The sequence below is a fragment of the Aethina tumida genome, chromosome 3, assembly GCF_024364675.1.
Source record: "Aethina tumida isolate Nest 87 chromosome 3, icAetTumi1.1, whole genome shotgun sequence".
Taxonomy (NCBI): Eukaryota; Metazoa; Arthropoda; class Insecta; order Coleoptera; family Nitidulidae; genus Aethina; species Aethina tumida.
Window position 1 is genome coordinate 16,857,644 of NC_065437.1, and position 17,440 is coordinate 16,875,083.

Here is a 17,440-nt window from a genome sequence, read left to right on the forward strand (position 1 = left end):
GTAGCAAAATTTCTTCGTGTCGGCAACGCGACATTGTCTTGCCAGATTAAAACCAGACTGAAATTAGTCGAAATGCGTTTTGCGGTTGCATTGTTAAATACACAATGGACGTCTGCTATCGTGAAAAGAGTGCCGTTTTATCTGCGCTCAATTGGTCGAAAGGAATTAAATGCGTATTTGACATCGTAAACGGAAATCTTAATTGGGCACCTTTTTTAACCAATTTTCTATCTACGGAGTGTCCTCCACTTCAACCGTTTCGTTTGTGATTCCTAAGGGGGAACTGAGAGTTCTAACGTCAGTTTCTTCAAATTGTCATCCAAATTTAAATATGTTTTAAATAAAAATCTCGCGTATGGAAGTTGGGATAAAATAAATGAAGGAAATGTCTCTTTCGGATCGAGTGGTGGCACGTACGTGTCTTGGGCATGACGGTTCGAGAACAAGTTTCCAACTTTTCTCTCATCCAACTCGGCAGTTACAGTCCAATTTTAACGAACTCCTTTTGTGCCTTTCCATTATTCTAAATCCATTTTTGTTCCAAAGTGGCAAAAATTATTTTTAGGTGATGTACGAGTCCTTCCGAAGCTACTGTGAGATTCCGCCCTTTAATTACATGACAAGTTAAAATATTGTCAGTACTCTAGTGGTGTTTAGCTTTGTCTAATTAATACAGATAAAAATCTCAGGATAATGAATCTCACGTCTGGCTTTTTCTCCCATTTGCCTATCATCATTTATCCTGCCATTCAGCTTAATTTCCCACCCCGAATGCATCTTTTATACACCTAAGCAGTGGTATTATCACAGCGAGTAGCCCCGTCTAGAAAATTAACGACGGCCTTTTTGCTACACGTTATAATTCACAAAAACATGCTTTATTAGGCCACATTCGTGCGGCACTTGAATACACATTGTCGTAAACCGGATGAAGGATTTTTATGAGTGCGGTTATGTCGGACACGCAAAGATATTCGGACGGGGCGGGATGCGGGCAGAATAACTCGACGTTGATTGATGCAACAGGAGATTACCTTAAAATTCACCGGCAACTTCGACCTCCCCTACCTTTTCCTTCCAAGATGACGTCGGCTGACTAATGTCGGTTGTTCATCTTGTCCGAACATGTTCTGCCCCTTTTTCCCACTTTTCTAATTGTTTTATTGGGGTACCATATTTTTATCAAGAAAAACATCAGGTTTAATTTATCTTTTTGGTTTTTTATGTTACTATACGAGCTTAAATTAAGTACAATTGTATCGAATGAACATTTCTGGCTATACTGATCTGTTACTAAAAAAGCTCCATTGAAGTCTCAAGTTGACAAAGTCCCTGATGCATGGTTCACATACCTCTGGCAGTCCAAGCTAAAAAATGCATTTTACAAAATATCTAAATGTGAATTTCATTACCTACTTATGCAATTAAGTTTTGTTGTTGGTAGATGATAAGTTGTTTTTTAATGAACGCAAAATCCAGGACATACGTTAAATCCATTTTTGATTTCTGTCGCTTGAGACGTGTAGGTACTACTTTGCAGAAATTTTGACACTACAACATAAACCAGAACGTTGTTCCCATAGTAACAGTATTTCGATTGGAAATTGTTTTCAGTAATTACAAACAGTTGGCCGAAAGCCGAGCTGTTCCAGAACATGACGATACATATCTTGACGCAGGACAGACATTTAGCTGCCCTCGCACAAGCTTAATCAGGTTGCGTTTGTATTTTTCAGCACCTAAAACGAGCACGAAACACTCCAGGACCGCGGCTTTCATTAGAATGAAAATAAATTAGTCGAAATTAAAAACGTCATGGTGTGGAAAGGATTTAACACTCCCGCCCACACAGTCTGTTGAGGAGAGGAGGGCCATAGATCACGTCGTTATTGCTGTCGTGTTCTAGGAGCGCGCATTTAATTGACACTTAGGAACAAGCGGTGGCAACGCCGCCAGCCTCATTAACCTGCTGGCAATGCACCCCAAGAGAACACCTCGTCGCCGCCGCACCACCAGTCCAACTTCCGGTTAAATATCTTATGTCGTGGCGTTTCCGTGAACTCCAACACGGTTCCGGACCGCGATCATTATTCTATATCAATGTAATGGCCGCACAAATGACCAACTAGTCTCGGTTACGCTATATCACACATTACGCATCGGTTCTCATGAACAAGAACCCGAATTATGTTGGAGATCTGCTTTTTGTTACAATTGTATGACTGATGTCAAAATTGTGTACTATTATATCAATCTTTTGAATTCTTCCTTATTAATAAGTTAAATAATTGCGCATCCGCCACAATTTTAACAAAAATATTTATTGTGGTTATTAAAAAAATAAATAATTTTTTCAATCATATTTATATATTGTTTTTTATAAATATTTTAAAAATCTATTTTAATTATAGAATGTGTTTATCCTCAAGTTTGAGTTACCGGCGCATCCGCCAAAGTAACTAATATAAATTTCCAAAAAATTAAGGTGGCTTTACTTATTTTTGTTTTTACAAGGCAATTTATAAAAAAAAAAAAACATACAGAAAATAAAAACGTTACATTATCACTTTTATTAAAAAATACATTATAAAGATTAATACCCACCCTTTGAAAAAATTACTATTTTTTTATTTTCAACTATCACAATTTTAATGCCTTTTTGGAGCATTCTGCCACATGGGTTTGTATTAATTAAAATGTACAATCTCTGAAACTACCTTTACAGTCTTTCATTACAAAAATCGTTTTAGATACGTCGTGCATGGCTAAAACAAAGGCTTAATTAGGCATTATCATTTATGTAACGTGCAGGAAAACCTTCACATGTCGTATTCCCTTTGTCCTGGAATCCTGCAAATATAATACAATATCCTTGCTAATGTATTCAATGTGAATATGGATTTTTGTAATAAATATCAATTATTTCACAACGTAATAAATTAATAAAAACAATTGCCTCTTTGAAACAAAAGATAATGATTTTCACTCTGGCCGTCGTTAAACACGTTCCTTTTTAATGGTGTGGAAATCTCATCAAATCTGGTCTTCTAACGTCCCGTGAGATCCTCCGAGCGGTGCGAAAATAAACTTTGTCCGGCATTTACAAAATCGATTTTTATTTTTTTATCAATCAGATTGCGTCTGAATTATTCATGGAACGAGATACCGACGCGTAGCGTGTACACACGTGTCCGGAAGTTCACCATATGCCTGAATTATTATGTCCGATGATATATTATGGATCTAAATCAGATTTGTTGACTAAAGTTGTTTTTTTTTTCTATTTTAGCCATTTTGGGAAATATTTATGGTTATTGGTCTTTGAATTTTATGTGTTTAAAGAGAATAATTGTAATGAAAAAAATAAAAATTTGCTAGGTGATAATCGGACAGATTGAGCAACTTCCAATAAAATATGCCATGTAAAGTCGTAAAAGTTATAGGACATCGGCACTGTCGTGAAATAAAACCTGACAATCTGTTCTAATGCGACGACTTAACTGAAATTTCTTTGTCGTCCGTAAAACGGTCCATATTGAATTTTGTAAGTTTATAGTGGGTCCCCGGAGCCAGGAATATGTCTTGATCACTACATAAATATGGAAAATTTTATAGGTAAAGAATCGGTCGTAAATTCACAACCTTATACTGCCGCTAGTTGAGAGACTATCATTGGAAAAGTTAAACTCGTTACTCTCCAGAAACTTATAAATCAGAATAGTTCCGAGAGCCGCTGAATCAGGAGCTAGAACTTCCAGTCACGATAGGATTCTTTTCAAATGATTTTATTATCTAACAGATTACTCTGTCTATGAAATAATAAAGTTTTCATTCCATCCGTTTTTGCTGAATTGTGTCTAAGTGGTTCTCGATATTTTGCACGTAATTGCAAAAATTGTTTGATCGACGTAATACCTATGATATATGCATATGTATTACAGTGTCGAACTCTATCTTCCATGAATATTATTTGTCATCAAATTTCAATGTAAAGTAACATGGATAAATGTACGACGTAACGTTAATTTTTTTTCAAATCCCGTAAAGATTATTTTATTTGATATTCTACGTAAAATTGTGGATCTGGTTTTTTAAATAGTTTCTCTATTCTTATTTGCGTTTGAGTATAAAATTAAACACATCACCTATACAAAACTCTATTGAATCAATCAGGAGAATCAGCTTGTACATTAATATAAACTTTGGGTAGGTTTGAGTATAAGCCACTGAAAACAATATTGTAATAAATTTTCGTTTATTTGCTTCTTGCGGATTGAGAACTTGATTAGAATAAGAAAATTAACAACACGATATAAACAATTCACGTTTGTCAACCTGAATTTAAGCAGATTTGCCTCGTGTGTAACAAAGTACAAAAGGAAGACGTATCGCGTTGTGACGGAGCAACCTTTAATCTGAAAAGCAGACAAAAGCTTTCAAATTTCCCAGAAACTTTCAGAGTTATTTCCAAACTTCAATCTAACTAAGAATCCTCGCGCGGGGATTATAATGTTCCGTGAAGAATAATGCGCATTTTTTTAAGCGTCCGTAATAAAAGGTAGACAGAAACATGTCTGATGGACGAACTTGGCCAAATAAAAAATCGACTTTATGGTGATTGAAAAAAATGTTTCTCGGTTTTTATTTCAATTTTATAGTCTCCGTAACTAATGAATTTTAATTAAATCTATTGTCCTAGATCATTTTTAATTAACAAGGTAGCTTATTGTACGTTTCTAAATAAAAATGTTTTTGAAGGGAATTGCGAGATCTCAAATTATTTAATAAAATTTAATGGAGTGTCGTAAATGTCGTTTCATTCTTTTAATTCATGTCGACTTGAACCATTTATATTTACGGCAGCGAGATAATAAAGCTGTTGCAGTTGTGTCTAGTTTTAATGATCTGAGTTATGAATTTATCTGATAAATTCCAACTGTAGCAAGTCATTAAAGTGAAATTAACGCCGTTGTAATTGAGATTCTGTGATAAATTAAATTGTACAATCCACTAGAATCTATTCGATTCTATCATGATTGAATTTAAGTAATTAATTTTGGCTAGTTTTATGACAGGTTTCGATGGTTAGTAGATTAATCATTAAACATCCGGAGCAACTGTTGGCCAATTATTGACGAGTTTCGGTTGAGTTTTTATATTAAAGTTCAATCCAACTCGACTGGCAAAAATCAGTGTGTTTAAATAGCCGGATAAAAGGTATTTAAAAAGTAAAGACAAAAGTGTGATTATTAAATTGTTAACCTGACTTACGGCCGTTAAAAGAGTTAGTTAAATATTTACTTTTAATTTAACACAACCATACGCCTGAACTCGGTATCTACCCCCACCACGATCTGGCCTTTCCAACCCTTAATTCCACAAAGTGTACCGATTTAACATTTCGAAAGTTTAACAAAATACCATGTAAATTGAGTTTTAACGCCTTAGTTAAGTTAACCGATCGTAATTTAATTTGTTTATGCCGAGCATAAAAGATAACGTAATTCCGAAACAAATGTTTTAATTAAGAGTCCAAACTTCTTTTCCTCTCTAACTTTTCTGTAATCCGCTCAGTTAATTTAATATTCAGCCGAGTTGCGGTTAATGTACAAACTAAAATACTTGAACGATTAATTAGTTCAGCATACAAAACTCCGGTTCGTGTGATGCTCCAGGTGAATTAGCCACAGAAATAAATATTCCTTTTTCCCTAACGCAAACTTACAGTTTCGCCTGTTTTCAAAACGAGTTTCAGTTTCTTTCGGTGCAGCCCCAATAAAAATCAATAAACATAAACGCCTTTCGAAGCGAAAACACACATTCGTTCCGTCTGTAAATTGTAATATGCAACCAATGGGTTTACAATGGCTGCACCAGAGACTGTTGGTTGCAACTGTTGTTGTTTTCCTATATTTTTACATCTTCAATGTGTTCGCCGACTATTAAATTGTTTAACGTAGCATTTAAAAGTAATCGATATAAAGTTCGGTGCAATTTTTGTTTTGGGTTAGTGCATCGGTATTGGGAAATAAATTAAATATTGAAGGCTGTAAATGAATAATTAGCAATTATATTTACCTAATTAAATGTAACAGGTTCATTTTAATTAAACTGATAGTAAATTGTACGAATATATGAATTATTAATAGCAATATTTCGACTTCAACGCATAACTCATTGTTGGTAATTTTAATGATGCGGTTCCCAAGGGATAATTAGTTAGATAAAGTGTATTTAAAAAATTTTCAACTCAACCTCATTAAATAAACTAGTTTAAATTATGATTTTAGTTTGTGCACTTTATTAAAATGTTTGAATTGCGAATTTTAATTAAAATTTATAGGTCGTAAAATGTTTGGAGTAAAATATGAGTTTCAAATGTTTTTTTAATTATTAATAGGTCATAACTTTAAAAAGTAGCACTTTTGTACTTGTTTTACACATTTTAAAAGTATTTAATCGTTTCTCTTGAGGCGTGAAAAACAGAATTGTTACTGCTAAAAACTAAAAATTGAATTAGTGATTAATGATCGTCTTTTCGTGCAAATACTTTTAAGTTCTTATGTGGGAATTTAAAAAGCACCACTAACCAACGATGCAGAAGTAATGTGCAAGATGTTTAAAAATAACTCTGATACTTTTTTGTTGGTGTAATTAAGCATTTGGTTTAAGTTAGAAATTCACATGAAATATATTCAATGGCAATAAAAGTTGTCAATTTATAAATAAATAAAAATTATTTCTTCTGGAAAAGCATTTTAACGATTTACCTTCGATTAAAACTCACGAATATGTTAATTCAGGAATGGGCAATAATTTATGTGGAAGTTCAAATGGCGAATGCAGATTAGAATCGTGTATTTACATTTTTATTGTCAGGTCTTCGGCGACGTGCCTAGAATGCAGATTATGCATTGCCAGGTAACCGATTTAGAAAACACCGTGTACTACATACATATTATAATTCGCATCAACAGATACGAACTGTGTTTGTAGCTTTATTGATTTAGTATTCATTTTCGCTCATAAAACGTTTGTAATGTTGATCACATCCTCATTCAGCGGTGATTTAATGTCTCCAACATCGCAATAAAACGTGAAACTTAGTTGCAGCCTAATGAGCAATATAAAAGTAAAAATATCGCATAAAATTAAGCGTCAAAAGCAATTCCTGTCCGTTATCAACTTTAATAAAGTGCAGTGTTTTATGGCCTACCTCGGAAAACAGCGAACATTACATGGAATTATTTAAACTCGTCACATTCCCAGCCGTAATTTATACAAACTGTCATAATGTCGAAACGAAAGCACTCAAATTGTTTTATTTCCTTCCACTTTATTCGTATGATAATCATAAAACGAAATTGATATCATGCAACCTTTTCGTATTGGATTGTGAACCCACCACTGGTTAAACATTCGTATTGATTGAAGATGCCTATACGATCATGGCACTGTTATATGTTGAGGTCCTTATATCCCGTAATTCAAAGAATGCGTGAGGCAGATATAACCCGGAATGGGTAACATTCAAAAAATAAACTGCGTAATAACTGGCAACAGTGCCGAATCGACCAGATATATAACCTGAATATTTATACGAGATGATAAAAGTTTAACAGTGTAAGACCCAACACTTACTGGAGAAAGTTATAATCAGTGGCGCACTCTTCAACCCTCATTAGGGATACTAGTCGCAATTTAAATTAAGAATTAAGACCTAATTTAATTTCTAAAGTTATTCAGAATCTTGATAACAGTTATTCCATAAATGATACGTTTTGATTTTTTTTAACTAGAAATATTTATAAATGTATGTACACCTAATTCTCCTTTTACACGATAGATACGTCTCAAAAAATTCGTGTGAAAAGGAAATTAATTAGGTGTAAACAATATTAAAAAATTATTATTCACTTAAATATATTATAAAAAATAATTTATACTTAGAAAAAAGAAAAATAATATAATGAATTCATGAAAAATTTATAGAACATACCGTGTTAACCGTGTTAACAATTCGTGTAAAAAGCAATTTGTTTTTTTTTTTTTATCAAATTCATGTAAAAAAAGAATTGGAAAGACTTGAATTGCCAAAACCATTATGGATATCTCCAGGAGTTAATGTTGACGAGACACAAAGTGATATTGTGTATGTTAAATAGCTGTAGAGAGGTCGCAAAGAACCAAGGAACAGTCTCGATATATATCCACATATATACAGTATTAAAATCTGAATCCTGAAAGAGACATCATGTACAATATATATTATATATATAATAGTTTTATTGCAATATTTTGATTGTGTACCATATATATATATACTGAAAGGTATTCTTGTCTGTTCAATGTTTATTACTAAAAATTATACTAAGAAATAAGTTTGCAGGTTAAAACTTAAATAATAAAAAACTGTTTCGGGATGTTTTTTTGATTAAATCATTTTTCTAATTAAAAAAAAAATAATTGTGAGAAAAAGTTTCATGTTAATTCTTGTATAATTAACACTAAAAAAGTTTTAAATATTTATTATAAATTTCAAAAATACTTTAAATATATGCAAGTATTTAATTTAAAATTTTAATTAAATTATGTAGAATAATTGTGATTGAGCGATTCAAACAAAATACACAGATGAAGGGTATTATATTTTCATAACCCACTCCGACTGTGTATTTTACAATTTCATTATGTGCCCAATTAAATTATAATTACGTGAAAATGCAAATAATAAATTTAATAACATAATAAAATGATCCAGAATGATGAGTCGAATTTGGTGTGTCATTTACAAGTAAGATAACACAACCCCAATATGCATTTAATGGTCGTCATTTCGGGAGTTGGTCAACTGAATTACGAAATAATCTGATCTCGCATACACAAACTAATTAATTCCATTGTACTATGACTTTATAAAATGAATAATATGTTGTACCATAAAATGTTTATAGGAATAGAGTAAATGTGTTAACTATTAAAGTGAAAATATAGTTTATCTTGTTTAAACATGAGGGAGGAAAATTTTATACGCGATCTGTAATTTGCTTCCGTGAATTTATATGTTTTAGTGGCAATAAATTTTGAGTTATAGTATTAAACTATATTTATCGGATGGCACCGCTCTGCAAACATATAGATCACGTTACACCAATGCGGAGAAAAACCTTTTGTAAAATTAAGTTTGGCCTGAAAAGAGGCACGTTATATAGGCGTAAAACCCCTGTCAACCCAGTATTAGGAAAATCAAATATGGGGAAATTGTAGTATAAATATGACACATTTACTTCAGCCATTTTTCAAGGAGCTGAAAAGGTTTATGTATTGCGGTACTCGTGAAATTGAAAATGCCAAACTGGATATTGCATATTCGAAAGAAACCAATCTCAAAAATGTTCCATGTCGGTGTCCCATTTTGATAATATTATCTCATATAATAATCTACTTCCAATTCTTTAAACTCAATTTAAGTTGTGCTTACTTATAATTATAAATATCTTGTATGAAATATTTTATAATTATAAAGTTATCTTCACTAGTAAACTTCGTCTTAACTTTGAACACAGTTTATTCAGTTAAGCCCTTCAATTCTCCTTTTCAATTAGCAAAACGCTAAAGTTGTTCATCTCGAAATATTCACCGGAGTCTATCAGGAAATCAATACGAATTATTGTCTTGTTTCAGGTAAGAATGCGAAACTGGTTGGCGTGAATTTAATGGAACCGATATTCGAACCGTTTTCCCAATAATGGCAAAGGTCCCTCTCCCACCGCTAAATTTAGCGATCCGATACCCAATGCGTAAGAGGTAAACGAACTAATTGCTATTTGGTGTTTGTTTACTACTTGGATATGTCTGAGAATGTTGCGGGGCAATTTAATTAGAAGTGGATCGACTAATTTAGAACGCCGAATTCGGGAACGGTTTTCCTGATTTGTTCCAAGATAAATAAGGCTGCATTTATTTCAGGTAAATTTTAATTTTTTTATTGTTACAAGTTGGACGAAAACAGTGGAGAGTAAAATTTAATTAAAGCGACAAATATTAAGTGGAAACAAAAACATGGAAGGGTCGAAATGAATTACAAAGAAAAGTAAATCGCACTTTCTTGAAATGTTTTCATTCGTCTTATGTTTCATTATCTTTAGCGTTTAACGGGATTTCAGTTCGTAATTAATTGTAACATTAAAGTGTTGCGCAAGCTTTATGGAACAATCAGTAAAACGATCCACCGTTTATTTATGTTCATTTCTTTGTCCAAATCGTCGTACCGGAATCCTTAAACAACTCGAAAACATAGTTGACATGAATGACGTGTCGACGATAACGTGCGGTATTAAGAAGTCGAAAAATTAAACGACGTCCGTCCCCGCAAACGATTTAATAAATCCCATCACGTCATGGATCGCAGCGATCCCATTTACCCAACCCCCGGACCAGATTTTTCGATCAGATGCGGGATGCAGATAATCGATCACTCATCCGGTTGACGTCCATCCGTGACGGTGTCTCATCCGATGCCTTTCATGTCCAATATTCCGGCGGACAAACACCGTCTCCACTATTTACTTATGTGCCCCCGCGCTAATGGTGTTTTCGGACAATCAGCGGGGAAAAAATTCCGAAAGCGGCACGGCTATAAATCATGTGTTTGCCTTTTACTGGATTTTCGCCGCTGTGATTGATTTCGTCGAGTTAATTAGGTTTTTAGTTGACACTACGTCGGGCTCTTATTTTTCCATCAGCATTATGATGAGGTTTTTTCATAGTTTCTAAAACCAGCGAGGAGAATGTACAAAAAATGCGTTTAAAAAGAGTTGAAAATAGGTTTTATTAAAAATTATTTTATGTTCTTATTAATTTTGTTTGCTACTATGTAGTAAGGTTTCTTTTATTGATTAGTATTAATTTAATAGTGTGTTTACTACTCTATCGATTATTTAATTTTATTTAATGGCTTGCAAAAATAATATTTAAAAGTATCCAAATAATCAATTTTAAAAAGAAATATTGGTAACAAGTAAATGAAAATTGTTAAAATATAGTCATCATTAAGAGTTGATTTTAAATGCCTTATTAATTTTGTTTACAGCTTTTGAATATTAACTATAATTTATAATATTTATATTAATTTCAACCGATTCTTATATTTGATTAAATTTTCTTACTATTTTTAAAAATTTTTCAAAAATGAAGTTAAAAAATTCCAAGTTACATCTTCCAAGTAATCAATTTTATGTCATTTATTTTATTGTCATCTAAAAGAATATATGTTGTTAAAATTTTCTGCATAATTTGACATTTATTGGCATTTATAAAAAATTTACTTCTTCTAAATTATAAATTATTTACAAAAAGATTTTATTTCATTGTACCTATTGCCGAAATGCAAAATTTGAAAGGAACTTTTATTCTCTATTTAACGCGAGTAGTTGCTACAGTTTAATATTTATATATTAGACTTTTTATGACCTCACTATATATAATAACATATAATCTATAATAAAATACGTTATACAAAGAATTTATGTTATCTCGACACTGAATTTAAAATTGTATCTATTTTTTAATTTTTAACAGAAAATACATAATTCTCAAGTAATTTAGTATACAAGCATTTGATAGTGCAGACTTTAAATATATTATAAGATTTTAAAAATTGTTTTTGTACTGCTGTACTTATTTAAAGGAATATATTTTGTTAAAATTTTCTGAGTAATTTGTGAAACACCCTCTATATTTTGACATTTATTGGTATGCATAAAAAATTGTCAATTTACTTCTTCTCAATTATAAATAATCTAGAAAAATATATTATTTCATTGTACCTATTGCCGAAATGCCAAATCTGAAATGAACTTTTACGGTATTCTCTATTTAATGTCTTTTTGATGGCTAAAATCAAGTGAATAGTTAGTTATAAAGTTACGGGCGATTAATTAATATGTACTACATAAAAAAACCATTATGTGTTTATTGGTAAAAAAATCGATAATCCTTCAAAAAAGTAGTTACTATGGGTTAAAATTTATACATCAGAAGAAAATTTTTGTCCCTAGTTTACTTCTAAATATTTTTTTGTACTTATAATATTTATCAGAAGGGGAAATTTTTATGACCTACGTCATACAAAGAATTTATGTAATCTCGATTTAAAAATATATCTATTTTTTATTATTTTCTACAGAATATATTATATACAACAACATAATTTTCATGTAATTTGGTATATAAGTGTTTTAATTGTGTCGACCCTAAATATATTTTTTAAAAATAGTTTTTATACTGGTTTTTACATATGGGTGTTATATTTTTTTCTCCACATATACTTCTTATTTAAAGGAATATATTTTGTTAAAATTTTATGTGTAAGTTTTGAAACACCCCGCGTATTTATTAGCATCCATAAAAATTGTCAATTTACTTCTTCTAAATTGTCAATAATTTAGTAAAAGATTTTATTTCTTTGTAACCATTGCCGAAGAGAAAACCATGCAGCGCATGTTAAATACATAAAATTTAATCAATAAACGTGTTTCGTATTATCTAGCTAAAAAAGTCTTATTTTAATATTTCATTTTTATGAAACAGTTTTTAGTATCAATTGAAGGTAATTATTCCTTATAGCAAAATAAATTTAATAACAGAATTTTTTTAACGTCTAAAGCAGTATTTCATCATGTTTTTATCAGTTGGGCATAAAAGTTGGCGATATAAATAAATGCGGGTCGTTTCCAAAAAACCAAGATGGTGCTCGTCGAAATGACGGGAAATAAAGTAATCACGAAGCAAACATTTCGGCGTAGACACAATGACAAACGGGACGGTCGACATTTGACGCCGACGATATTTCTAATTCTAAACGATTCGTGAATTCCAAACGACCATAGACTCAAGCCCTGGAACTGCATTTGTCACCATTCCGATAAAACGATCGCATCGTCCCCGAATTAGAGCATAAGCATATATTACGATAAGAAGTTGGATCGCACTCATTTTGGTCGGGACGCGTGGGTATCGGGGGTCGGTATTTAAAGTCGTCGATTCGAAAGTATAAATCCAAGGCGCCGGGTCCATTCGAGTGTTTAAACGTTAGAGCGGGGGAGTGCGATATAAAAAATCCCCCGTGTCAATGGCTGAGCCTTTTCGATGCTATCTGTGCGGCGAAGTTTCAGAATGAAAAGTTGGGCGGGAAGTTCGCGATTAAATAAACGTATAAATTTCTTCGGTCGGAGTTTCGCCTACTTCTGTTGCTTCCCGATTTTACTTGTCGCGTAATTAGGGGCTGAGTCAATTATTTCGGTGTTTTATCACTGGGGAAACGCGACGATAAAACATGTTTAAAATTTTCTTCGTTTTGTTTTTATTTTGTTTCATGTTTACGCAGCAAAACGACAACGGGAATCCATCGTCCGGAAAACAAATAACTACAGATAGCCCAATATTTATCTTAATAAAGTCGAAATAGCAAAAAACGTACGAAAACAAAACGCACGAAAGTCCATCAGATTGTGCAACAGTATGTAGCAGGCGGAAGTCGAAAATCATGAGAACTGTTGCCTTTTCATTCCGTTTAATCTCCTGCTGAGTTTTACTGTAATTTGTGTTTCGGATGAAAATTATTGATGGTACTCAAGCTGTGAAAATTGACTGCCTCGAAGATTTTTGTAGAAAATAGTTTTTTCATTAAACTGAAACGTTTAAACGTGTATTAAAGTTGTATTCTCTACATCTTCTTATATGAATTTCTTTCGAGATCCATTTTAATTAATTTATAGCATTAATTAAATTAAAATTTAATCAGGATATTTATTTACTAGAAGTAATCTCCGTACTAAATTAAAACGAGGTATTAATTTATTAGTATAAAATAAGAACTTGTCAGGCTCCAATTCAAAAAAATGAAACACGAATACGGGGTGATTAAAAAAGAAAAGTCTGAAAGTTCTTATAGCAACATCAATGTCCTAGGTATATCTTAACAAAATAATCCATAAAAAAATTTAAAACATCCGATTTGATGGTTCAAAAGAGGAACGAAAACGGGACACTTTTCAACTGACCAACTGGCAGGGATACCCACTCTAATATCAAAATCTTCAATGGTACTACATCTGGAAGGTCTTCTAATTCTATAAATAATTCTTCATATTATTAAGTTTTCCTTATTCCCATAAAAAATGCATTTAAATGATAATTAATTATCATCGTCAATTTAAATAATTTTATTTATTAATTAAATGTTCAAAATGTACTTCATTATTTGGAAGACAATAGTAAAGACGAGGATGAAATTATTGCCATACTTTTATTATATAAGTTTCTGGGAAATTATTCGATGTGGTAGGTCTTGTAGCGATTAACGATTTAATCTATTCCAAAAAATAAAAGTCTTAGTGGGTTTTTGGTGATCTTGTGGGCTGTTATAACAATCCTTTTTGGCCAATCCACTTGTCAGGAAGTCGCAAGTTAAGTCAATTTTTGACTGGCAATGCAGAAGGCGGTGGTGCTCCGTTTAGTTCTTGTGTAATTAACACATCACTATTATCTTTTGGTAAATTTAAACATTTATTTTTTACGTCACAATTAGTAGTTGTTACCGTCAAATGCGTATATTATTAGAAAAAGAAAAATTTTATTTATTTATTTTTCTTTTTTTTTTTTTTTTTGAAGAATCTTGTGCCTACTCCTAGGGTTTAAAAAAAATTGTGTTTTGAGAAGAAAATAAATTATTTAATTAATCTTAATTAATAATTCATAAAAATTATGTTTTTTGTCATAAAATGTATATTTGATTAAATTTTAATAAATATTTAAAATTTAAATATATCAAAATATATCATTCCTTTTATTTTATTTGTAAATAGTATCCTTAATAAATTATAAAAATTTAAAATTTACCAAATTAAATATTGATTTAAACAATTAATAATAATAATAATTATTATTATTATTATTATAAAATATAGTGTTACTTATTAACAACTGGAATATGCCAGAGCAATTTTGGAATAGTAAATATAGATTAATTAAATCAATAATCCTGAATTGTCCTATATTTCATATTATTCAATTACGATAAGTTTCATATTTTAAGTATCAATCGACTAAAATTATACCTATAATAAATCCTTAACTAAGTATGAAAATTGCAATCTAAACCGTTCGTAAATTACCAACATTAAAACATAAAAAACATGACGTAACGTAACTGGTAATGCCTTATTATCCGTATTATTTACAATTATGCTATTCTCCTCAGATTCTGCAATAATACTATTGTACAAATAATCAGTCTCATCTTTAATGCGCCGGCATTATTTAATGCTAATCACATTTTTATCTAATTTAAAAAATCGGATTGCCTTAGCATTTTACCTTATAAATAAAAATAAAATTGCGATAATGCTCAGCTCGAGGCAACAAAAACAGATTTTGCGACTGTAAATAAAAAAAGGAACGAACATTAAGCCATATCGAAATTCAGTTTCCTCCTCTGGTCACGTTTGCGTTGTAGTACGTACAGGACGGGAAATACGATGGGAAATGGGTAGGTAAACATTTATATATTATCATTTGGATTTGTGGATGCGATAGTTTTAGGTACCTTTCCATCGATTTATTGTCTTTTGTATTTTATATTGTGTGAGCTACATAAACATAAACAGAAACCTATTTTCTACAGACCAAATAAAATTCAATCAGCAGTTTGCTTTTCTTGTTACTGCAGTTGGTTGAAACGTTCAAGCTACTTCCAATTAATAATAACACAATTTAAAATCAAACTCTTGTTCTTTAATCGAATAATAATATTTCTTAAACGTTTTCCTGACTGATATTCCGCGATTTTTGACGAACACAAACATAATATGATTTTATAACACCGCCACAATGCGAATTTCAATTTCCCACTTAGCTCCCTGCACGTCGGGAATTATGATAAACACCGTCGGTACCAGTGATAATTACGAAATAACATTCTAACTGCATTATTTGTTCATTTCCGATGTGCAAAAGGGAAACGGCAGGAGATTGGATTCCGGATTCTGGAACGGTTGTGCGTTCAACGCGGCTCGTTCCAATCGTCGCTCCGCGTCTGTATTGGTTTATTGAAATTGTTGCGTCCGGTCACTCGGAACGATTGATTACTCGGATTATTAATTTGGAAATGTGAACTTGGGTTGTCTTAAAGATTGACCTGGAAACGCTACGTACGTGTGTTTGATGCAACGGTTGTACAAGTGCTTTTTAAAATCAAAACTTTTACTGTGAAATGGAAGTTTTGAAAGCACATGGTCAGAGTTAAACGGTATTACAGGCGATTAAAGGGAGATATTTGACCACCAGGATGCGGAACTTCCGAAAAACTCGTTTCATAGTTTAATGCGTTTTAGTTACACGGCAGGGGATTTAGATAATAGGATAAGTGGACGTGAGAAACGAGGTTTGTTGCGATCCGTTAAAGAAATATTTGTCTATTTTTAAGTTTTAATTAATTTTGATTTTGAGATAAATATCTGCTTTTATATTTTTTTTTTTACAAAACTCGACTCTATTTTTGGATTAATATTTTTGTAAATTTCATTTTTAGATTGGGTTATAAATTCAAATTGTATTGTATGTTTTAATTAATTTTTATATAGCAATAATAAATTTAAAGGAATGTACAGTATGATCAGTGTAACGTGGCAATTCTCTAGTAAGTTTCTTAACTGGGAAAGAACTCGACAAACTCTAAAAACACAAATGATACCTCACTAAAAAGAGTTTTAATTGTCTGTACATTGCAACTTACTTTGTAAAAACTAAAGGACTTAAGTCGAGTGACCTAGGGGGCTACTCAGTTGCACGCTGTCGCGTTGCTTTTAAATAATTGCACACATTTTGGAAGTTGGAGACCTCCATCTTATTGGGAAACTAGTTCATCGTAATCAGGGTCGTTCTCTGCGATATTGTGTATGTGTCTCGTGGAAAATCTATGGATTGTGATCAGCTCAGTAACGACAATTAGAATTCATTAAACCATTTTATTCAAAGTCCGGGTGTTGTTTTTCTTTTTTTTAATTTTAAGGCATGAGTCTGAAATATTATTCAATTATAAATAAAGGAGGATTTGTTTTTTCGTCTATTTAAAATTTTTCATAAGAGTTGTAAATTAATATAACTAATACATATACATCCACATAAGATCGAATTATTAAAATGAATATAAAATTTAAATATTAAATTAGTTATTTAAATAAATCTAAAACTGAATATTATATATATATATATATATATATATATATATATATATATATATATATATATATATATATATATATATATAATTTTTATCCGATTGGTAGTAGTTAGATATTTATAATTCTATTTTAATATTCTGTGATTTCATTTAAATATTATAAAAATAAAATAAAATTATTAGCCACGCTGAAAAAAC

At 31.4% G+C, this 17,440-nt stretch overlaps 2 protein-coding genes and 1 long non-coding RNA gene across 6 annotated transcripts in view; 2 read left to right on the top strand and 1 right to left on the bottom strand.

The window, feature by feature from the left end:
* The window catches only part of LOC109596328 (cadherin-99C), a 380,168-nt gene that overhangs the window by 216,345 nt on the left and 146,383 nt on the right, over positions 1–17,440 (top strand). Inside the window, exon 23 of one of the 4 annotated variants that reach the window (XR_007547597.1) lies at positions 6,650–6,659. The exons of the other annotated variants lie outside the window; for them this stretch is intronic. The gene's annotated coding sequence lies outside the window, so the exon portion shown is untranslated. Of the gene's footprint in view, positions 1–6,649; positions 6,660–17,440 lie in introns of those variants that run through there. 4 annotated transcript variants of the gene reach the window in all.
* LOC109596325 (Krueppel-like factor 9) overlaps positions 1–17,440 on the top strand; it is a 150,983-nt gene that overhangs the window by 76,585 nt on the left and 56,958 nt on the right. The window lies entirely within an intron of this gene.
* Positions 1,200–1,724, bottom strand: LOC109596327 (uncharacterized). Its single transcript, XR_002191360.2, has 3 exons — positions 1,622–1,724; positions 1,417–1,551; positions 1,200–1,367 (listed from the first exon to the last, which is right to left on the bottom strand). It is a non-coding gene; the product is annotated as an uncharacterized LOC109596327 (long non-coding RNA).